The sequence below is a fragment of the Equus caballus genome, chromosome 22 (assembly GCF_041296265.1).
Source record: "Equus caballus isolate H_3958 breed thoroughbred chromosome 22, TB-T2T, whole genome shotgun sequence".
Taxonomy (NCBI): Eukaryota; Metazoa; Chordata; class Mammalia; order Perissodactyla; family Equidae; genus Equus; species Equus caballus.
The window spans coordinates 2,414,450-2,438,866 of NC_091705.1; positions in this window are offsets into that span (position 1 = coordinate 2,414,450).

Here is a 24,417-nt window from a genome sequence, read left to right on the forward strand (position 1 = left end):
GGATCTAAACCACATGGTTTTATTGCTCTTCTGGATTCTCCATTCCAGGCATCGCCCATCGGCTTCCCACCACAGCAGACAGGGTTCCCTCGCCCACACCCACCCCTTCACATACGTAATTTCCATCCTCCCATGCTCCATATATGGTTATATCATAAACTGGGGTATACAAGCTTTCAACGTTTCCAATAATGTGCTTATATAAAGATCATTCATAGGTGAACCATGTAATATACACAATTCTTTTGCTTTTTGGGGGTACATTAAAAAAATTTGCTTTTCATGAAGTTAAAACATCTTCTGAATTGTCATCACTAATTCATACCCTGACTCCACCCCAGTTCTCCAAAATAGGGCTCAGCAAACTATGGCCTGTGGGTCAAATCTGACCTATTTCTTACTTTTGTAAATAAAGTTGTACTTGAATACAGCCACACCCATTTGTTTATGTTTAGTCCACGGCTGCTTTTGCCCTATAGTGGCATAGTTGGGCGCCCCATAATAGCAAGGCTCAAAATATTTACTATCTGGTCCTTTAAGAAAAAAAATTTGTGGGCACCTGGTGTAAATCATGCAAAGGTAATAATAAGTTTGCCACCAATTCCATTTTCTTGATGACGTCTCTCCAGGGTCTTTCTGACCTGTTCCATTCAGGACTGATTGCTCTCTGGGGTTGGAGCACAGCTGTCATCTTGGGGTCACTTTCTCATCCTGGGAACCCCTTCACCTCTCTCAAGTTGTACCCCTCTGTCTTCCTGTTTCTTGTTTTAGTCCCATGTTTTGGTGGAGCACATGCTCTAGCAGCTTTTTATGGAAGGACACTTGGCAGATAATTTTTAAGACCTACATGTTGTATACTATGTTTGTTGACAGTTTGGCTAGGAATGGAATTATTGGTTGGAAATCACTTTCTCTTGGAATTTTGAAGACATTGCTCCATTATTTTCTGCCATCCATAGCTGCTGACACTTCCTAGGCCTGATGACTCCTGTTCCTTCGCGGTAAACTTTCTTTTCTTCCTTCCTCTCTTGGGAATCGTTTAGTTTCTTCTCTCAGTTCTGATGGATTTCAGAACTCTTTGTTCCCCACCTCTTTTCCCTCTCTTTGTCTTGTTTGTCTAACTCCCGATGGTCTTTCCCAGTTTCCAGATGTGCCATGAGGTGTTCCAGCTGTGCTGTCACTTGCTCACTTCTCCATGAGTTTACACATGCTCTGTCTGTCCTTGTTTCCACCATGAAGCTTTTTTCTACCTCTCCCGTTAGATGCTTTCTCGAGCATTTTCTGTGTCCCAGCTCATATCCTCTCAGCTCGCCTTTCCTCCAGCCATTGCTGCCTGGTCCCCTTTCAAAGGGCTGCCCTGGTAGAGCCCACTTCCCTCAAACCCTGCATCTCCTGCTCCCTGTGCCCGGGGCTTCCCTGATGCCACAGCAAGTGCACCTGTGGAACCTGCCTGGCTCTCAGACATGCGTTGCCTGACAGTGCAGGCTGCACCCCAGGGGGCATCCTGGAGGATTTGGGTCATGGAGCTGGTGGAGAGCAGCCCCCTATGCCTCATGTGGATGATTCTAAGACACCTTCCACATGACTTCCCAAAGGAAGCCCAAAGAGAGTGAGCCCCAGCTGTCCACGGAGGCAACCTGTTCAAACTGCAAGCCTGCATTGTCTCTCTTTACCTGTGCGCTCCCGGTGTTCACTCCTTCTCCCTAGCATCATTTTCATTGAATAAACTCTCCTCCGGAAAACTCTCATCTCAGCATCTGTTTCACGCAAGGAACCCAAGCTAAGACAATGCCGTCCTGTGATGTCTGGTGACCCCAGGGTGTCTGCACAATGTTAAGAGGGCTTTATTAACCAGACTGGGTAGGAAGAAAACCAATGGCAGGGGCATAGAGTTAGCAGCTGTGTGACCAGGCCCCGGCCCACCGCCTCCCTCGGGAGGATAGAGGGAAGCCCAAGTTCATTTCTACACTGGTGCAAGTTATTCCCACAGAAGGAAACATCTTCCTCAGCAGCTTGCATATTGAAAGAAAACAGCTGGAGCGGTGATGAGGCTGAATGTGAGTAATTTAGACACTGACCTTGGGCCGTATTAAAATTCATCCAGACAGAGTGGTGGAGAACAGACTTGAATGGAGAACAATGAATCAGTTTCAAACTAAATTTCATTCGTTCTTCCATGTTTTGAAAGTGACATCTAGGTTCTGATACATCTATAGAAATGACAATCACTAATTGTAGTTTAAACACAGAAAAAAATCCACAATTGGCAAAGGAAAGTAGATCAGATGGTTTCCTTTTTAGCATTTATACTAACTTCAAACATAAACTCAAGGGGAAATGTCCCCAAAATGAAGCCAGTTATTCAAATTGTGTCTTCAATGTCATCTTGCAAGGATACCGTCTTCAGTGGGTAACAGTTTTAACTACAAAAAAGTAGCCTGCCCAGTGCCTTATTTATTAGTTTGGTTGGTTTATATTCCATCAATAATCAGTTCAGATTGCCATGACAAGTGACAGAAAACATGACACAATGCCATGAACAAAAACAGGGTTCCTGTGACAAGTCAGAGATAAGTACATGTGCCATTCGTTCAGTGGCTTAACAATGTCCAAGCTGATAGCCCTCATATTCTCTTTTCTTCATATTTGCAAAATGGTTGCTGCAGCTCCAACTATTATAACCATACTCAAAGCAAAAAAAAAAAAAAAAAGAGGGCAAAGGAAGGGCAGTGTCAAACACCTCTGTCCCTTTTTATCAAGAAAGCAAAGATCTCTGAGAAGCCCCACAGCAGAATTCCTTGGGCTCTCATTGGCCAGACCTGGGTCACATGACCCCCCAGCTGCAAAGGAAGCTGGGAGAGCTAGAAACAGGGTAACTGTTGCCTGGGGTTACATCAATAAACTTCAGTAAAATTGTGGTTCTGATCACCAGGAGGACAAGGGATGGGTGTTAGGTTGACACTTGCTCAGGTTCTCTAGAAGCAGAGCCAAAGATGGAGATTCTTGGGCCAGCCCTGACAGCTTGGGGGTTAAAGTTCAGCACGCTCTGCTTCAGTGGCCTGGGTTCAGTTCCCGGGTGTAGACCTACCACTTGTCTGTGAGTAGTTACTGGAGAATCCGTGAAGAAGTGAAGGAATCAGGATGCGGCCAGCAACATGTGATTCCATCAGAAGTCCAGCCTCCGCCTCATTCTGAGGACCATGTTCTCTGACACCCGTCCCATCCAGAGGTGAGCCTGTGGCCCTTCCCTCGGAGCTGGGCGTGACTCCAACTGCTCTGACAAGACACTATGGTGGAGTGATGCTGCGCTGCTTTCCAGGTCAGGTCTCAAGACACTGCCAGCTCCCAGTCCCCGTCCCTGGGAGAGCTTGCTCTCAGAGGCCTCAGCTGTCATGTAAAAAGCCCGATTACCCTGCCAGACAGACCACTAGGAGATACCTCAGATACCAGGGAGTGGGGGCTGCCCAGCCAGGCCCGCCTTTCCAACTGTCCCCACCAAGGCAGCAGGTATGTGAAGCTGTCTGGGACACTCAGGACCAGTCCAGCTGCCAGCTAAACAATACTGAAACTACAGTCAGCACCGCGTGGAACAGAAGAGTTGCCCAGCTGAGCCCTGCCCGAAGCCCTTACCCACACATCATGACATATAATAAAATGTTTGTGTTTAAGCCACTTAGTTGAGCGTGGCTGTTATGCCACATAGAAAACTGGAATCCATGGGTTCCTCTGAAGTACAAATGACATCCGAGAGTTGTCCTGCCTGAGACAGGAAGCCAGGCCCTTGTGCCCCAGGATCAGGCAGTCTTTGCAAACAGGAAGACCCTGTGGTGCAGGGACAGCAGAGGGAAGCTGCAGGAGAGGCATTTCCCACCAGCCAAGGGCAGTTGTCCAGGGAGGGTACAGCTCAGGGACTAGGCAGCAATCCTCCCAGCAGCTGGGGGGCATCAACGGCATATTCCACAGTGGACAACTAACAGCGTCAGCCAGAGGTGGACACGCACACACATGCATGCACACACTTACACATCTACACACATGCACACATATACATACAATCTACATACTTCCACACACATGCACGTGCATAGACATCTACTACCTACACACATTCACATACACACATACACCCCTTTATTTAGGTAAGTACATAAGTGTATACCAACATAGAAATAATTCATTACATGTTCTTTCAATGCTGAAAATCAAACAGTATATTTTTAGTTTTCGTTGATTTTGCCATTTGCTTGCTTTGTATGACAAGCAAAGTCTGTCTGTCTGTCTCTCTCATTCTTACGATCTCTCTTTCTCACTCCTTTGCTTTCTCAAAGCCAACTATGGCAGCACACAAGGCTAGAGGCCATGCTTGGCCCTGAGGAGCAAACCAGGGTCGGCCAAGTTCTCCAACTGCACCTGCTGGGTGAACACAACGGCGAACTGTGCAAGTGTATACATCTCATCACAGAGGCCAGAGCCGGTGCATTCAGGAGCGATGCTCCAAGGCCCTTGATGTGTCAAAAAAATGCACCGTCAAAAATGTGATAACATTTAAAATACGTATTAACATGTGGAAATGCCTAGGTAGACTACACACCTGATAATAAGGTTACTTGAATGACTTTATCATTCACACACTCATATTCAGTCGGAGGTTTTTGCTGAGGGCTTATCTGCCACTAAATACTCACCTAGGGGCTCAGAATCATGTCTACGCTCTGACGCCAAGGAGACCCTGTGATGTCTGGATGTGAACATCCACTGAGCCCGGGAGCTGACTTAGAGAGACAGGGACTCCCAGGTGACTCCATTGCTTTTGTGCCACACGAGCAACTTCTGCCTTGTAGAGTTTTTTGCAGATTTAAGACAATATGTGTGTGGTGTCCAGTACAGCGTCTGGAATATTAGAGGGACTTAAACTGCTCCTTATTATTATCATTTTGCCTGATGCCTCTGCATAAAAATATGGAAGACCTAAGATCTCGCGAGGAATCTTGCTGCCATTTCCTATGATTGGCAATAAGTCACTTCTTTATAAAACAGAGAGATCAACTGTGTGTCTACATCTTATACGAGATGAAAGATTTTGCATAAAAGGAGGCCAAAGTGAAGAAGGTAAAAAATAGAGACAATCAGTAAACAGTTCAAAAAGATAAAATTTATTGTACAGAAAATGGTGCTAAGGTATGTACTCATTGTCTTAGGGTATTTAAACATGAGTTTGTACATATGGCCTGTGCCAACCCTTTGCTTTATCTTTAGAGCAGAGTACTGGAGAGTTTGAGCTTAAATTTAAAGAAAGAGAGATTTGCTCTTGACAAGAGGGCAATCGTCAGGGCTCCCTCGTGGCATGAGCAATGACACTCAGGACCCTGCTTGCAGAGGAGCACCTCCGCTCCTTGGATGGCCCCCTGGGGGATCAGAATGGTTCCCTAAAGGCATGGGGAGTGCTGAGGAGTCTCGTGTGGGATTCTTCTCTCAGGCACTCATTGAGACAAACCCTGCTTCTCTCTACAGGCAGGTCCCCACAGGGCGAAGCCCACAGAGAGGGGAGCTGCTCTGTAAAGTTCATCCGTCTCCCCACAGTCTTCTTACCTCACAGGGCAGGGCTCAGGATCCCGCAGGAGGTCCTGTGCCAGTCGCCATGGTAACACACAGTCTCGGTCAGGCTTCCTACTGATTAAACAGGCTACAGGGATGTTCAAGAGAGTGCCCCAGAACATACACAAGCATCAGAGCGAGAAAGGACCCACCCAATACTCTGAGGTTTGAAGGAAAACTAAGTTTGGGATTTTCCTCCTTTCCTGACCTCTCATTTCTAGTTTCCTCCCTTAATTTTCAGCACATGGCACCGATGGTCCGTCGAAAACCATGAGTTGATGGTGGCAGTCCTTATATAGCCAAGTATGCATAAGCTTGGGGCTTGGTCCCACACAAATGTCCACAAGGCTGTCATCATTTCAGATAGTAACCAAGAAATGGGACTGACCTGGCCCTTCAGAAAAAGTCATACCTGGCCACCATCTTTCTCATTTCTAGCTGTCTATGTCACTGATCTCTCTCCAAGTCATTCAGACTTTCTAAATACCCATCCAGCTCCCCTGTGCCACTCCCATCCCCCAGGTCATGTGTAAGGCCTTCTCCAAACATTTAGCACCTGCTCAGATAAACTGCTAACCCACCCACAGTTACAACTGGCCTTTGACTTCGTTCTTTGCATGAGCAGGTTAGCACATCGCTGCATCCTCTCTTCAATGCGTTAAGCAGACTTTGTAAACAAAGATGGTCCCGATTCCTAATCCACACGAACATCAGGGTGTAGTCTCAGCGGAAGACGGATCCAAGTTCTCCGGTCTCTGGCCCTCGTTGGGCCTCCCACGCCCATTTACAGAATCAGTGACTTCGTCCAGCAGGGAGCAGTCCTGGAATCCCTCCTGCTTGCTACCTCTAGCCAGTTGAGGATTTCACCATCCCGTCCTCATTTTCTAGAAATTGGGAAAACAATTGTAGCCCCTGCTTGGATTGCCACCAGAGTAGCACCCCAGATAACCTCTTCTGTCCACACTCCAGTAGTGACAGGAGAGAGACATGACATTCATTTTGTCAAAACACAGTGTGGACTTGATCTTTGGCTGATGACTATATTACTATCCTGTTACTTTAAAAACATGGTGCTAATTTATTCAAAGTAATTCATCCCCTCTTAAATGATGAGTTATTTAGTATTACTTTTTCTTTGGGCAAATCTGGAAAGAAAAACCCTCCACCCACATGGCTTAAAAGGGAGAGGATCGCCAAATTCTAAGATCAGACCCGTCGGCTTACCTGAAGGGCGCAGGTTGGTACAGCAGGTTCGAAGTTTGAACGAGATCTCCCTCTAAGCCAAATTCATTGGACACCAACCTCCATTTAAGAGGCTGGTAGGAAGGAAAGCAGCGTCTCTCTGGTGCTAATGAATGCCTTGTAGCATGCTCGGCTGACCACGTGCAGGCCTACTGATGAACGTGTCGCCTCTTCATCTCTCGCCAGCCCCCGGGACCTAGGCCTCCACATCTGTCATCGACGCCTCCCTCCTGTCTCATAGAAAGTGAGGCAGCAGGAGAAAGAACTGTCATTCACGCAGCCCCTGTTGGGAGAGCCGGGTACAGAGCAGCTCCTTCCGCCGTGGCACTTGTCACTGGAGGCAGATTCGTATCAGAAGAGCTGCCTCTCAAAGGCGATCAGAGTTTAAGCAGAAAGCGTGTGTGATTTACTATATCGAATAATGAAAGTAAAACTGATAAAACAGGTTGATCTTGGTTTATGTTAGGCAAAATTTCCATTTCTTTATCATCATATTCTACTTCATAGAATGAGCAAATATTGAATCAAATGTGGATGGGGGGTGGGATCAAATTTTTCCAAAAAATAACATGAATGCCCAGCACGAAGCCCCTCACCCTCTCGCCCTCTGTTGGACGCCCACAGCGCACCCCAAGGAGAGACGGCTGGGGGTGGACGTGAGGGATAATATTCCAGAACTTCGCCAGCTTTCCCGAGAGTCTCTCTTATCCCTTTGTATTCAGATATTCTCTTCCAAAGACCCTCGGGCTGCCAGTCCCGGGAGCGCTCTCCTTCCAGAACTGCGGGGCTGGCTGCGCACAGCCAGCGGACTCCGGCCCTCCGTCCAGCCCAGAAGTCCGCTTGGCCGGCTCCCAGAAATCCTGCAGCTTCTTCAAATGCCACCCTTTCACTTTGACAATTGATTTGCACTTTTTCTGATTTATCCGAAATTAACAACTATCAACAGAGAGAGAGTGACAAAAAATGCTGCTGGATTAGGAGGGATAGACACGAGGGTTAAACGGAGAGAACGACTGACCGGAGACTAATTTTACAAGTGTCTGCAAGCCTATGCGGGAATCTTTTCGTGCCTGATGCTTCCCTGTGAAACCGTGTGACTGTGGGGATCAGAGCACAGAACTCGGACGATGAGGAGCCTTTGAAATGCTGTTCAATCTGAGAACAACTAGCAAGACGCAGGCATCTGTTTGCACTACGCAGAGAAAAAAAACAGACTCGGGGAAACTTGCATAAGTGCGCTCTGCTCCCCTGCACGGCCCGGCCAGAGGCCAAACTTACTCCCTTCCGCGTCTGCGCTGTGTTATGCTAGGCCCGCCTCTGCGCAGCCAAGCACCGCGCCTCAGCGCTCACACCCACGCTCCACGCCCCGCTCGCTGTCAGTCTCCAGTTTTCGACACACTTTAGTCTCTCCAAGCCCAAAGCCCTCCTGAGGAGGTCCTCACCCAAAAGCCCCTGTTATCCCCAGACTGCAAGTGTCTCAAATGATAATAAACATCCCTCATCTAAAATGAACCCCTGATCCTCTCGTCTCTCCCTCTAATCAAATGGCGCCAACGTTCACCCAGTGCCAGACCCAGGAGCCTGGGGGTTTTCTGGTCCTCGCCCCCTGCCAGCCCCACGCTGAATCTTGTGCTTTTTCTTTATGCTTCCTCTCCAGTCCACTCCTTCGCCTCCAAGTCACCATCCTCTCTTCCCTGGACGATAGTGATTGTCGTATACAGTGTGCCTTACATCTTACACATTCTCAAAACTGCAGCCCAAGTGGCCCCTTAGGATGCAAATCCAAACCCTTTGAGACCTCCATCCCAAAAAATATAAACACACTCTTGTGCAAAGTATACAAATGTTCGTTTTCTGCTGCAGTCCAACGGAGTCGGCTGAGTCTCAAGCCCCTCCCTCACTGGCCTCCTCCCCACACCCAGGCTTGCCTCCTGAGATACCCGCCAGGCTGCGCCAGAGCCCCCAGAGGGTCAACATAGGCTGACACTGCCCATGCCCCAGTCGGAGACCACCAGGACCACACCTGGAGTCAAAGTCGGGCTTGTTACCTGCTGCAGCAAAGGAGACCACAGGCCACGGAGAGCCTGGCACATCCTAGCAAGGGGCGCTGAGAGGAGCTTGCGGATGGGTCTGGGCAGGTGTTAGGTAACTTGGGAGGGGTCAAGGAAGCCGGAGTGTGTGGGTTGGATGCTGTCGAAAGTGAGGTGGCTCTCTGATTGGGTATCTAGTGATATTTAGCGGGAGCGGGGGAAGAACAGAGCGGGACAGGAGCTGGAATTGGTAAAAAAGCAGCAGTCACTCCTGCTGGATGGAGAGGGGAGTGTGTGGCCGTGCTTGTGCTTTGCACACGGCTCTTGTTTTTGTCCTTGCTCAGACAGGAGTATGGAGGGGCCTTGATTTTGCTCGATCCACCACGGGTACTGAATGGCCGTTCCTGACATTGGCTCTGGTGAAAGGGTTTGGGTCCACCCTGCCTAGCTGTTAGCACCAGGCCAGTACAGTGGACGGCTCTCCACGTGCTTTTCCCTTTTCTCCTCTCCCTGATTTTTCACCTGCTTCTTTGTTTTTGGCACCTGGGGATTTCCCTTATTTTTGTATAATCTATCTTTGCATGAAGAGAATGTTTCTTGGATTTGATCTGGCAAGAATTCTTGGGTAGTTTATGGTGCAGGAGCATCTCAGGATCTCTTGTCTGCCATATATTCAGAAATGGAAGTCTGACTTGCAGCACTTCCCCTCAGGTGGCATCACCCAGCGCTGTCGCTTCAGATGGCAATTGGGAGAGTCACGTTCTGCAGCCTGAGAACAAACTAGCCCCCCCAAAACTCACGTGCAAGTGCTTTCTCTCTTTTCTCAAGTTCTCCTCATTGCCACAACTGCCAGTCTAGAGTGGAGGTGCTATCAGTGTAATATTTTCTGCGACAGTGGTTGTTTTTGTTTTGTTTTCAATGCGTTGATTTCTCTGGTTAAGTTAGAAATCTGCATAAATTCACTGTGACGTTTTGCAGGTTAGAATTGTCCCCACTTGATTCTATTTTTATTCACTTGTTGATTTCCAATGTACATAGTTATCTTCTTAATGAGCAATAAAATAAGACTGTAGAAGTTATTGTCAAGAATAATGAAACACACCAATAAATACTATTGCGAAACAAGGGCATATTTAAGAGAACATATCTTCACTATTGCCGAGAATTTATCATGAAAAAAATACTCCAATTTTAGAGAATCACAGAACCAGGATTTCAAAGAGATTAAAAGAATCTGCAGTGAGGGGGGAGAAGTTAATTAAAGGGAAATTGTAGCCTGTCTGCAGCGGTGTTTAAAAATTCAGCCTGCTTCTTTTCTTTACAAACAAGGCAGTGGGGAGAAACAGATGGAGCCAAAGCAGGCAAGGGGACTGGAGAGTGAGTGTCAGGAAAAAACTCTCTAACTCACCCAAAATACTCCAGTTTAAAAGAAACACACTTTCTCCAGGATTTCTGCTGGGTGTCTAAGGAAATAAATTATAACAGCCTGATTTTAAATGTTTTTCTAATTCATAAAACAATTGCCGGCCCCAGGAACCACTCTGCACCTCTGCCTGGGACACGGGTGGACATTTGTGGCTACAAGTTTCCGGCCAATGTGTTTGGATGGCAGAGCACGCAAGGGAAAGGTCAGCACCAAGCAAACGCATATTTAGTGGAGGCTTCTAGAGATAAGGCCCAGCTTTCGTGTCATTAAGCTATTAGTGACTATAATAATCACAATTTCAGCCCAAACTGTAAAACATTGTATTGTGATGGAGAAAACATTTGGGGACAGAAAAAGCACCTTTGCAACAGATTTAAGTCCCCAGTCCGCTGCCTGTCTGTGGAGCTGACTCTCTGAGCGTTTCTTCGGAGCATCCCTGTCCTTCCCAGAGGCTGCCTCGCGGGGCCGCGTGATCCCGTCACCTGCTGCTTTCCTGAAATGCACATTCTCCACTCAGGGATGGAGATGGCTTCCTCTCCTTGAGTTCTGTGTTACCTGGTGGATAACAGAGAGCGCCTCAGGCCCCACAAAACTTCGGCTACTCTTTCAGACTCACTCTGCGGGGAAGGTTCCCGCTGAAGGCTCTACCTGGGCCATAAGGAGGCTGTGCTCCTTCCCTCCTCCTCCTCCTCCTTCTGACCCCGCTCTGAGTGGTTCCGGTCGTGGTACCCATGTGGTGGCCACCATGGCCAGTGCCACGTTGGGGAGAAGAGCGGTTCCCCCTTCCCGTGGGGTGGCGGTGGGGTGGGTCTGGATGGCCCTGAAGCAAATGCTCTTATCTCATTGGCTCCTCCTCAGAGAGGAAAGAGCGGCAGCAATGGGACTGGTTAGGAGGAGCCTTCCTGTGCTTCTCTGTGGGTCTCTCCTGAGGTGTGCTGTCCTGAGGGTCTGGGGAGGTGCCCCATCCCACGTTCCTTCTGCTTCTCTTTCATTTCGCTGTTTGCCTGAACTGCCTCTGGCTCAAGGGGCAGAGGGCAGGAAGCAGGGGGCTCCGTTTAGAGCTCCTTGAGGAAGACTTCGCCCCAATAGCTGAGCTGCCCCACGTGGAAGGCCATTTGGTGCTTGCTGGGTGTTAACAGATGGCACTGTAGTTCCCATCCAGCTCTCGTCTTTGTGAGTTAGCTCTTTGGGTACAAAACCTGAGGGATGAGTAGTCATAAGGGGTCACCAAACCCTGCTTTGAAGCCCTAAACGGACCCATGTAGAATCTGGTCTCGGCGCCTGACCCCTGGGTTCTCATTTGATACTCACGATATCAAGTTGCTCATTATCGTCCCCATTCTACAGATGAAGACATTGAGGGCAGAGTGCCTTGGGGACTCCACCACAGTTATGTGGCTAGCAAGTGGCAGATTTAGGATGCCAAAGCCTGTGACGGCCCTACCATGCCTCTTATCTGTCCTCCTCTCGGTCGTTCATTCTCCTTGGACACTGGTCAATGTGAGACCGAGCTAAACGGCCAGTCCCTTGTCCTGTCCGATGGCTAGGCTCTCAGCTCTGCCTAAACTACCCTGTCGATCTGCTGACTTCCTGTTTGAGAATCACTGTCTTCCATAGAAGTAAACCCATCTTCACTCATGGCCCTGCATCTCCTGACATTGGGGACAAGTTGGGGCAAGGCCACGCCCCACCCAGGAATGTCCTCACCAGTCCTGCCGTGGGAAGAGTGGGCAGGTGCGCGTGGTCCTTTGGATGTGGCCTCTCCTTTGCAGAGTGAGGTACCAGGGCTCATGGTGCTCTTCATTTCCCACTAAAGCAGCATCTGTTCCTCTTTCCATCCCATTTTCTTCATTACCGCCAGAACTTCCTTTCCAAAGAAACAAAAACAGAAACAAATGAAAAACAAAATCTCCACATGGTGAGATTACTCACTACCTCCAGACCTCACTCATCAATAATAACTCTGATCACCCGTATGGCACTTACTGTGTGCAGGATGATACTCTGAGAGTTTGCATGCATTAACTCAGCAAATCCTCAGAACAGCCATATTGGGTAGGTGCTACTATGACCACATTTTACATATGAGGAAACCGAGGCACAGAGAGGCTCGGTAACTTGCCCATGCTCACACAGCCAGTGGGCCACAGCATCAGAAGTGGAAAGCAGGCTGTCTAGCTGCAGAGCTACACTCCCAAGCCTGGGCATACCGCATCTCACCTCTTGCTAACTTGAGGACTTGCTCACTCCTCTGCCTCTGGGCTGCCAGTGTCACCTTAGACAGCGTCTGCTCCCTGGTCCCAAGCTCCTTCAGTTCCCAGAAAAAAATAAGCCCTTTAGCAATTTCATATTTTTGCACACGATGTTTTCTTCAACTAAAACGTTGCTCTCCCCTTTCTGGGCTTGGCAAGCTCTTCCCTCACCTCCTGGGAAGTCATCTACAATCAGTTCATCACCATGAACCTTGTCGTCTCCCGTCAGGACCAGAGCTTCTCAAACGTTAACGTGCACACAAATCACCCAGGGAGCCTGTTAGAATGCAGGGTCTCAGCCTCTGACTGCTGGGTGGGGCCAGGGCCTGAGCTGCTGCGCTTCTAACAAGATCCCAGAAGAGGCTGGGGCAGCTGGTCCAGGACCACACTTGGAGCCGGGGGGTCTGTAGAAGCTTCCTTGCACCCACCTCCCCCGCCGCCGTTGCACTGGCCCTGCACACTCTCGGTGGGGCCTCATGGACAAGCACATGCTCGCTGTCTCCACGCCTCAGTCGCTATCTCAGTACCTGGCACTTTGGAGAAATAAAACATGTGCTTTAATTTTTTTCAGCTAATTCTAAAGGATATCTCAACACCAAAAGTTAAACAGCATCTAGACGTGTAAATGAGGGAGGGAGCATAACCAACTCGCATTTAAGTTCGTCTTTTCTATGAGGACCCAGGATATGAGAAGAGACAGAAGCCCATTAAACACAAGAAATCAGGAATCAGAGCTCAGGAAACCAGCAGGAGACTCCCAGGTACGTACAGCCCCAACTCGACACTTCTGCCCGCAGTCGCCCCAGCCAGCAGCCCATGAAATAAAGACCCTCTGGTCTGTAACTTCTCCTATTTGCTCAACTTAAAAGTATAGTACTGCCACAAAGTGTACTAAGTGCTTTGCATCCAGAACTGATGAAAAGGATAAACGTGAACTGTAGTCACTTAAGCTTAAGAACCAGTTTTAGCCAATCATCTTCACCCATGAGATGATTGCTCCCACTGGTTTCCCCCGAGGGTCCCCAGAGCATGCACTGGGGAGAGGAACAGGGCTGGAGGTTCACGTGCTGTGAGGAAGGAGGCGGCGGGAGAGCATAGCCGGGATCTGAACCCTCCCCGCTGGAAAGTCCAAAGAGCACAGAGGGGCGTCCGCCGCCCAGGGCCGCCCAGGAGCTGTTCTGGGACCAAAGCTCTGGGAAAGGAGCACTGGGAGGACAGAAGGGGCCCGAGATATCAGAAAAGACTTCCCTGAGCCTTTCCGTGGGTCAAAAGCTGCTTTGAAAACCTTGGTAAATCACAGACTTCTGTTCCCAGAAATGTTTTCATTGTCTCAGGTAGTGAGAAGCTTTTGCTTGATGGAGCCGTGGGCCCTTTCCTCTGCTGTGGGCAGCATCATGGATTGCCCTACTGCTCACAGCACTTTTGGTTCATGGAATCAAAGAATGTTAGAGACAGAAAAGATCCAGACGTCATTTTTTTTCTCAAATGAGAAAACAATCCTCAAAAGAATGAAGTACTGTCCCCAGGGTCACACTACCAGTCAAGGACAAAAATCAAAAGATGGACCTAATGAACTAATCCCTATTCTTTTCATCTTGTGAGAAACTAGAGTAATTCCAGAAGGAAAAAAGGAAAGATCTGAGAGTCCCTTCTGCCTGCTGCCAACAGGCGTGCATGGTGTCCCCAAGCAGGCGTGCCTGTCCCCTCCCTCTCAGATCATCACAGACTCTCCATGCTGGCAGTTTTCTAACTTAATTCCTGTTATTTCAGAGATGAGAAAATCCTGAAGGTCAGAGGGAGAGCACCCAGCAGATAACAAGAGAACGGCCAACCTCAGACGCAGACACCAGCACTGGATCCCCACATCCTCAGTGTCATTAAAGGAGGAAAATAGCACAGTGGGGACACGAGTTTTCACACAATCAGCCCTCCCCCTTTGCTTGTGGCTGTCCCTGCCCACGGTGTCCTGCGGTGCTGTGCCATTTCATCCCACAGTTAGCCTGACGAGGTCCTAATAACCCCAGAAGTGGACAATGCGAGGGGAGGCAGCCCATTGGGTGTCACTGATGTTCAAACAAATGGCCCTGCCACAAAGTGGCATTACTGTATTAGGAAGATGAAGCCTAGTCTGCCTGGCTGGATGCAGAAATCATATTTATTAGAGAAAATACGTTACATTCAGTTCTGACCTTGTATCAGAATGCTACTTTGCTTTGTGAGGGAGAAAATAAACTAAAGAAAAATAATGGCTACAAGAAGCCCAAAGAGGCATGTGTGTATGTGTGTGTGTGTGCACATGTGTGCGCAGGGGGCTTTGTCGTGGGGGCAGGATGTGTGCGGGAGTGAAGAGGCGCGAGTGCGGTGGTGGGTGAGCGTGTGAGCATCTTTTCCTTCCTGAAACCCTCCCTGAAGCCCCGGGCTGTATCAGCCTTGAGTGAACTGAACAGAGAGAGCAGCCATGGCTGTTTGCCGCTTCCATCCAACTCTTTTCCCTTCCTCCAAACATCACACAAGTCAGCAGGGCCATTTGGCACCTGTAAACTTCCCCTGGTTTGTTCCAGAGAAAAAGTCAAACGTCCCCAGGAGTGAGCATTTCTTAACTCAGCTAGAACTTAGCACAGATGAACTCTTCCAGAGGTGGCCCTGCATTATTAGCAATGATCTTAAGCTTCTATTAGTTGCCTATTACTTAACTTTGAACTGTGACCTCTGTTCTTTACAGCAGTCCTACACACGGGACCAAATCATGCCGTCATCCAGGAGGAGATGCACTGAGGTGGGTGAGAGGCCACGTTGACGTGGAGACCCGGGTGGGTTTGATTCCACAACCTGGGGTTGAAAGCCCCTGGCATAGTGGAAAAAGCTGGACAGACCTGAGGTCAAATCCTGATTCCACAGGGCCAACCTCTCCTTGACAAAACACTCGAGGATGACCTGGAAAGTCCTCTGAGGTCCAGAACTCACACCTGTGAGAATGGGCCTGAAGGAGCCAGCTCTGAGGGTCTCCGCTGCTGGTGTGCACTAGCATCAGCTGTGGGGTTTCAAACCCCAAAATCCCAGGCCTCCCAGCCTTGGGATGCCGGACATGTGGGCTCAAAGAACAGCTCAGGGGACTTGGCTGGACAGCAAAGACCAGGAAGGGCTGTCCCGCACCATTGGTCCCTGTGGCTCTCAAACTTGAATGGGCATGAGAACCACCCCGAGGGCTGGGCACCACCCCAGAGTCTCTGATTGAGAGCCTTGGGTGGGGCCTGAGAATCTGCACTTCTCGCAAGTTCTGGGTACTGCTGATGCTGCTCGTCCAGGGACTACTGTGAAATTGTGAGGAATGAGTGAAAAAAAGGCAAGTAATATATCATCATGGGCCTGGAGGAAGTGGACCAGTGGTGGGGCATGCAGGCGCTCTTGCTGCACAGAACTCACCATGCTGTGTGCTCCAGGACAGACAAGACCCGGCCCTGAGCCCCATGTTTTTTATTCCATGTTAAAGAGAGAATTTCATGCCATTGATTAATTCAGAAGATCTCATGAATATTTCAGATTGTACACTATTCATGCTCAAAAGGACAGTTTTTTTGTTACCTTGTTTAACAAATTAGTCTCTAGAGGCTCAGAGAAATAAAATGACTTAAGGAAAAGCAGACAGCTAATAAGGCAGAGGCAGGACCAGAATCCAGCCCTCCTGGTTTCCAGTTCTCTAAGAAAGAGAAGCATCAGCAAATGTGGCACTGGGTGCCTGAGACCCTCCTGGCTGGAACCCTCGTGCCAGTACCACCAACAGGCCAGAGTGCTGTCCACCCTGTGGCCGCTGACCGGGGCCAGGAGGCCCTCGCGCATCGACATACTTCCCCGTCACTCACAGGAGGGGAAGTGTGGACACGGCACGCACTCACTGCCGGTGTGGACCACAGGGGGCGACTTTAGGTGTGAGGAGCTGAGCATCCTGCCCTGGCTCCCATGCTCCCAGCTCATCCTCACCTGCCTGTACTCCTCTCACGTCGTCTCTGGGGGCCGTGGACTTGGACTTAGACAGTTGTGACACTGTCAGTCTGAAGTCTGCTTAATTCACTCACCGAGAGTCCGTGAGCTGGTTTTTCTTTTTCTACTCTAGTCATCCTCACCCACGTGTAAATTAGGCTGACTTGGGATGTCTTGTCTGGGCCTGTCTGGCCAATTTCCCGGCGATTACTTCTGCGGCCTCGGCCACTGACCATGCAGTCGTGAAGCCTGTTAGCTTGATTACGAAGTGAGAGAGCCGCCGACTCAAACCTTTGGAAGGAGACTTCAGGCACGTACAGAGCACCCACGCGAAGGTGACCCTGGGGCCCGGGACTGGAGGGTCCCGCGCAGTGTGGATAGAAGCCCTGCTGCTGAGCGCCCCCGTCTTGTCCCTGTATTTAAAGGGGATGCTGCTGGTATTTCACACTGAAGCAGGGTTTCTTTTTTATACCTTTCTGGCAGATATCTTTTATCAAACTAAAATTTTTTTTATTGACTTCTAGTTGGCTAAGAGTTTTCACTCCCAATTTTTATCAAATTTATCAAATGAGTTTTCTACTTTCATTGAGCTAACTGCATCTATTGCCATTTTCCTTTAAAGTGGTGAGTTATATTATTTAATTTTCCTACGTTCAACCAATATTGCATTCCGTAATAATTTCAACTTATTCATGAGTATTGTCTTTTTTATACAATGCAGTATTTTGTTTAAACATTTTGCGCCTATGTTCCTGGTAGAGATTGATCTGATTTTCCTTTCCTGTTTCTGGGTTTGACATCAGTTAGACCAGTCTCGAGGAAAGGGGATCACCGTCTCTGCAAGGGTTTGCGTGAGATGGGGATTGTTGGTCGAGGGCCTTTGGGGTTTGGAGTCTGTGCCCTCAGGCAGCCTGGGTTCACACCCTGGCTCTGCCTCTCGTGCGATCGTGAGCAGGTCTCTTAACCTCCCCAGGCCTGCGGTATCTCACGTGCGGGCTGGAATAGCACACACCTGCAAGGGGGAGCCATTGTGACAATGAAATGAGTTAATATGTACAAGCTGATGAGAATAACGCCTGACACTTGGTAAATGTACATAAAAAGGACCATTATGATCCCTAAAAACCTTACCTGGGGAACCAAGGAGAGAAATTCATTTGTGGGGAAATTTAAATCCTTCTTCCACTTATTTAATGACAAAGCGATAGGATTTAGTCCAGGGTTCTTCTTCTCCACTCAGTTTTGATCATTTATAGTTCTCTAAGAATTTGTCAATTTTGCCTGAGTTTTTAAATTTATATTTTATTTTATTACAAGTTTTGATTCTTTGCTCAATTGGTAATTATGTATTTCTTTTCCTTCTTTTTTCTTTCTTTTTTTTTTTTTTTTTGAGGAAGATTAGCCCTGAGCTAACATCTGCCACCAATCCTCCTCTTTTTTGCTGAGGGAGATTGTCCCTGAGCTAACATCTGTGCCCATCTTCCTCTATTTTATATGTGGGGCACCTGCCACAGCATGGCTTGACAAGCAGTGCATAGGTCCACACCCAGGATCCAAACCGGCAAACCCCAGGCCACCAAAGCAGAGTGTGCAAACTTAACCACTGTGCCACTGGGCTGGTCCCCCTACTTTTCATCCCTAATATTGCTTATGACATTTCTGTTTTCCTCCATCAATTTTGTTGGAGGCTTTTCAACTTTGTTGGTCTTTTCAAGAACAAACTTTTGAATACGTTGATTTTCTATCATTGCTATTCTTATCCTTGTGATTCCTTCCCTCTCTTTTCTTAGGGCTTGGTTTGTGGTTCCTTTTGTAACATCTTAAGTGCTATGATTAGCGTTTGAACTTTCAGTTTTACTTCTTTTCTAATATAGACGTCTAACACGCATTGCCCTCTAAGTCTCTCTTCAGTTATGTTCCCAGTGGTCTAGGATCAGAGTTCTGTGTATGTACGTGTATATGTCATTGAGTTGTAGCATTTCTTGAGTTTCCATTTTCATTTATTCTTTGCTTCATAAGTTACTTATACATTTTTTTCAAGTTATTATTTCTAGTAGTTTTGGAGGGATGTTAGCCATGGTGGTATCATTGAAGTAGAACTGAATCCCACTGTGGTCGGAGGTTGAAGGCTGCACGATACAGAAACACTCAAGTGAGCTCAGGGTGATGGGAGATCGAGTCTGAGGGTTCATAGGAAACCAGGGCATCAGTCTTGGCTGTCCTCTGGAATAAACGTTCATCATCTCCCAGGTCGCAGAGGTGGTTCCAGCCCCACAGGCCTCCAGGGCATCCTGCATCCCTGCTCGTTGATCCACGTTCTTCCTCCTCCCTCACTTCCGCTTCCGCTGTCATCTGCCCTGACAAGTCCCTGGTAAGCAGGGCTCTGGTTTGCTCTCCCTGCCACCATCTCAATCGTGATTGTACCAAGCCTTTGTAACATGCCATCTCAATGGCCGCCGGCCTCCTTTTACCTGGGCTAGGCTAGATTTGGATCCATCCTGCCTAGGATGACAGGCTCCCAGGTCACAAAGCATGAATCCTGTTCCCAATCCCTTAGCTTGTCATGGACTTCCAGAGGCCTGGCCATGACAACAAGTTAGTCCTCGGGGCAGCTGGGCCTGTCGTGATCTGGTTGGGGTCTGTCATCTTGGACAATGCAGAGCTCTAGGATGCTTAAACACAAACCCCTGTTGTCAGTTCCTTGGCCTTTACTTCAAGAAGCTAAACCATCAGACCACGGGGTGTAATCAATGCACAGAGGGAGCCCCAGCCCGGCCTGCAAGAAGCTCCTTTCCTATTGGGAGAAGAATATCACTGTTACTCAAATTACTGTTCTTATGTGAGAGGAGAAAGTGGCTGAGGTGCTTCAAATCTGTAGAATAAAAACCAGGGAGCAGACCTCTGGGATGTTCGATTCTGCTTCAGACGACACCAGTGTTTCAGTGTGGGAGAGGAGAATGGCAGAACCTGGACCTTAGAATTCCGTCTAAAAGACAATAAGTTCTCTCTCCACCTCTTTGTCTTTCTCCACTGTTGCCCTGAGAGATGGACGCAGGTCCAGGATGGACACCAGGCTTCAGCCTCGCCCTCTAGACAGCAGGGGCCTCTTTCTTGTTCTATTGATTGGTGCTTTCACAAGGAATACCTGCTGGGGTAACTCAAGTTCTGCACCTGGAAATTGGCATCACAATGCCACTTGCCATCAGAATCAAAAGGAAAAAAAAGGATGCCATCTGCTTTGAAAAATGCCCCCAGTGATATCCGCCTGAGCTCTGTGTCGCGAAACGTGGACCATCTTGGAGAAGACCACGGTAGAGGCACAGGCTGTTTGTTCCAGAGATTTGGCTCTCTCTGCTGGCTTCAGTTTAGAAGGGACAACCTTAGACAAGATTGAATAAGATGCTATTTCTGGTCTGAAATGACATCATCACAGGAGGCACCTCTGGCCTCAGGTTATGGTGAAGAACATAAAATCTGCTCTGAGAGGTCATTTTTCTTCCTGGAGGAATCTATATTTTGCAATGTCATTTCATCATGGCCCAAAGAGTGTGCCTTTCAAAAAGGAAATTTCACAAAGTTTCCTTCCTGCATTTCATCAGAAGATGCATTAAAAAGGACATAGTTTTATCTCTTGTGTGTAACTAATAGATTTTGGAGAGTATTTTATCATCTAATGAATATTTTCTGAAATCATTGCCTGTCGCATAGTCAGAGAGGCAAACAGCGTGTACTGTCCTATTAGAGTGCTTTCTGATATTTGGCAAAATATGTTAACACAGAACAACTCTGTCTGTGGCTAATCTCTAAAAAATATGATTCAACTGACATCGTTTCTATCAACTTTGGGAAAAACCATCTCTGTTTTCGAGTGGAAAATGCTAATGTCATTTCCTTGTCAGGAACTGGATCTTCTGGGGACTGAGCAGAAATGAACTTGGCAACGATCAATATTTCAGCTCAGAAGGAGACTGAGTTTGATTTACCCTCTGGGGAATTGTTTGATCATTGCTGGCATCTAACTGAGAAGACCTAATCCCATTAGCAAAGTGCTGTCTGCCCTGAGAGGACAGGAAGCAGAGATGACGTGCAGAGGGAGCGTCACTGCCTGACTGAGCCACAGTGGAGCCAGAAAGCCCCAGAGCAGCACCCCTCGCTCTCACTAATTGATCAGAGCATAGCAGTGCAGGAACACTGAACTCACGTCTTACTATTTTTGTTTAATGAACAATAGAAGTATCAAGTACATTTTAGGGAACCTCTAAAAAGAAACTTTCTTGAGACAAAATGTACACACTATAAAGCACATCCATTTTAAGCACAGAGCTTGATAGGTTTTGGCAAATGTATATACTGTGTAATCATCCTCATAATCAAGGTCGCCAGCATTCTTATCAGCCCAAAAATTCCCTTGCGTTCCTTTATGATCAATACCTCCCCAAGCCTGGACCCAGGCAACCGCTGATCTACTGGCTATCACAAGTTTAGATTTGCATTTCCTAGGATTTCATAAATGGAATGATACGGTGTGTATCCTTTCGTGTCTGGCTTATTTTGCTCAGTGTAATGTTTTTGCGATCCAGCCATGTTGTTGCACTATCAATAGTCGCTCATTTTTATTTACAAGTAGATACTTAGTTTTCCTCCAATTTTTGGCTGTCATGAATTACAGTTGCTATGAACGTTTGTGTAAAACTTTCTGTGTGGGTATGTGCTTTCACACTCTTATGGTAAGTGGATGTTTAACTTTATAACAAACCTCCAGACTATTTTCCAAAGTGTCTGAGTTCCGGTTCTTCCAAATCCTAGCCAGTTATGTCAATCTTTGTTTTTTTAAATTTTAGCCATTCTCCTGTGGATGTGGTGGCATCTGTTTGTGCTTGTAAGTTGTATTTCCCTAAGAAATAATGAACATCTTTTCATACGTTTATTGGTCATTCAGGTATCTTTTTTTTGTGGTGTCAGTTTTAGTCAGAGTTTTAACGGATAGAACATTACCAAAACTCAAACAAGTCAGATCCCCTTAACAAACGAATCAGATAGATCAGCGGTATCTTCATATATAATTTAATCCCGTAGACTAGGATAGAAAATGCATTTTAGAATCTCTTAATGTATGTTATTAATACACTATATGGCTTAAGTCCTGACTGCGATTGATGCCTCTCCATCAGCCCTTCTCATTGGCTGATTCTCAAAATAAAGTGGGGAAATCACCAAATCAAGGTTTACCCTGCTGATATCAGCTCACGATTAGATCAGGGCTTTCACTGTGTTATGCTGTCCCATGGCTGGCTGATGTTAGCCATGCCGTGGCAACTATTAATCAGTTTGGGACTGTAGCAAAAACTACACATTTTAATATTTCAAACGAAGAATATCCTCTGACAGCCTTCCTCTCAAGGCATTTGGGGAAATGGCTGGTGAATATGTAGATTGTGTTAATAGAACTCTTGGTAACAAAAGTTCTACTCTGCAGAAGTAGTCCTAATATCCTCACAGCTGTTTTCAGGTATCTGTCACCATGAGTCTGTTTCATAGCTCCCAGAGTAGGTAGCTCGATCGGCGTTGCTAAGGCTGCTCTTTCATCTTTCTGTCATCCAGACCTCTTTGCCTCATCACTGCTGTAGCTGCTGTGAGAATGGCCTGCCTGGCTCAGGAGCCCAAAATGTGTGGTCCCGTGGAAGCCTTGCTGTACCCCTCGGCAGTCCTCCACCCGAGAAGAGATGGCTGCTCAGCCATCTGAAGGCAGCAGCAGGAAGGTCCCTTCACCCACCAATGCTTCCAGCACCCCTTCAGTACCAATGGCTCCTAGGAGGGCTGTCTGTGAGAGGCGCCTTGTGCCTGTGCGTTGGTCTCGGGGAAGGTTCCAGCCCACAGCTTACCCAGCACGCAGCTCAGTTACCCCACCACAGCCCGCTCACCAATGCCAGGTTTCCAGCTGTGAGACACGGGCCTCTCGGCAGGACTTGGGTTTGCTAGGATTTGAAGTTGGCCCAGGATTCCCAGGATAAACCTGTTGCCTGCTTGTTGACGCAAACTGCTACTTCTCCATGCCCAAGTTCATATTGCTAGCAGGTTCACAGCATGTGGGCACCACATAAATATGTCACCATGTAACATGAAGGACCAATCTTGGAACCCCACAGGCTTTCTGTGAGAGCTCATGGTCTTTCCCCCATTGGTCTCAGTCCAGCCAGAGAGCAGCAGCTCATGGCCTGTTATTACCTGCTGCCCTGTTCCAGTGTCATGACGTCATCAGTCTCTCAAAGGAAGCTGTCTCTACTCCACATACAAGGAATACACTATACATCCAGGAAGATGTCCCAATCCAAAATCATCAAAACCAAGTGATTCTGGACTATGAGCCACTGGTTTCCTGGTGCTTCTAGAATCTAGAAGGCTTTTTTTGGTTTTTTGCCTAACATATTAAGATGCACTCATTGTGTGCTTATTACTCCCAGTTTTACAGACTGAATGAGCTCACAGAGAGAAGCTGGAGTATACGAGTGGTCACTGCAACAGAACACAATCAATGGTCTGGACCCCTCCCTCTGATGGCTCTGTTCGTGGATCTATAGAGAAACACTCCCTTTCATGGCAGCTATGGGTGTTGCCCTTGCTGTTGCTCTCCATCTCAGTACAATGTCACAGCCTTGCTCTGTCCTGGCCTTACTGATTCCAGCACTGAACTTTTCCATCACGGTTCTCTCTGCTGTCAGCCCTTTCCCCCAGGGCATTTGGGAAGTCACAGGTTTCAACACCAGGCTTAGAGTCAAATCAAGTCTCCTTTCACCCATGGGTGCATTCCCATGCACACGTTCAGGATGGTCCATGCTGCCGGAGTAGAGGGAGAGTTCTTTCTCCTTACCACTTTATTGCAATTCTGTCACCACTGCAGCAACTAGGATGTTGTGAAGCTCTCTCATTTGTCTCAGGTCCCAGCTGGGGTGACTCTAGATCAGCCCAAAAGCCGCTTGTATTCATCTGGTCTGTGCTGTGGTAGATTGTCTAATTCAGGCCCAGTGAATCCGCCTCCCTTCACAATGCGAGGTTGCCTCTCCTCCTGTCGAGAGCCTTCCCCGCCCCCCGCAACTCAGGCACTCCGGGTGCCTTGCTCTGAGTGACGGAGCATGGGGCAAGTGGTGCCTGCAGGCTGCAGAGCCTCAAGACGACCCACAGCTCCCACCTCACCCTCCTGCAGCCCTGGGCCTACCGAATCGTGAAGAGGCCGGGGCCCGCCTCCAGGAGGGTGACAGACCACTTGGGGGACACTGAGGTGCCCGAGCCAACAGCACATACTGCCTCCCGGCCTGTGAGTGGGGCCATCAGTGACTGCAGCACACATGTGAGCCTGGGCAGACCAACAGAAGAACATCCCTGCTGGCCAGCTCTCAGACTGCGAGAAATGAGTAATTATGAGTTTCAGCCACTAAGTACTGGGGGTTTGTTAATTGTCTTTTAATACACAAAGAGTTTTCAAGATATCTTGCTCTCCTTTGTCACTCGGGTCTTCTGATCCACTTAGAAAGGATCTAGGCTGGGAGTCAAGTCCCATGCCCACATTTGGGATGTTTCATGTCATCAATCTCAGCCATCTCATCGATGACAAAATAAATCAAACTCCTCGTTTCTGCATATACTGAGAGGCAGGTAAACTTGAGGTCATCTAAGATGGAGAACCTGGGATATTTGGCTAAAAGCAGAATAGGAATTTGGCTCTTGTTTTATTTCTCTATAATCCTTAATTGGGAAAACACATCTCAAAAATTCTACACACAGACATGCCTTAACATAGGAGCGTACAACTGTCTTTACCATCTTTCTTTTCCTATACCACACTCTTATTTCTATTTTCTTTTAAATTTTCCAGAGACAGCCCTAACAGTATGGAAAA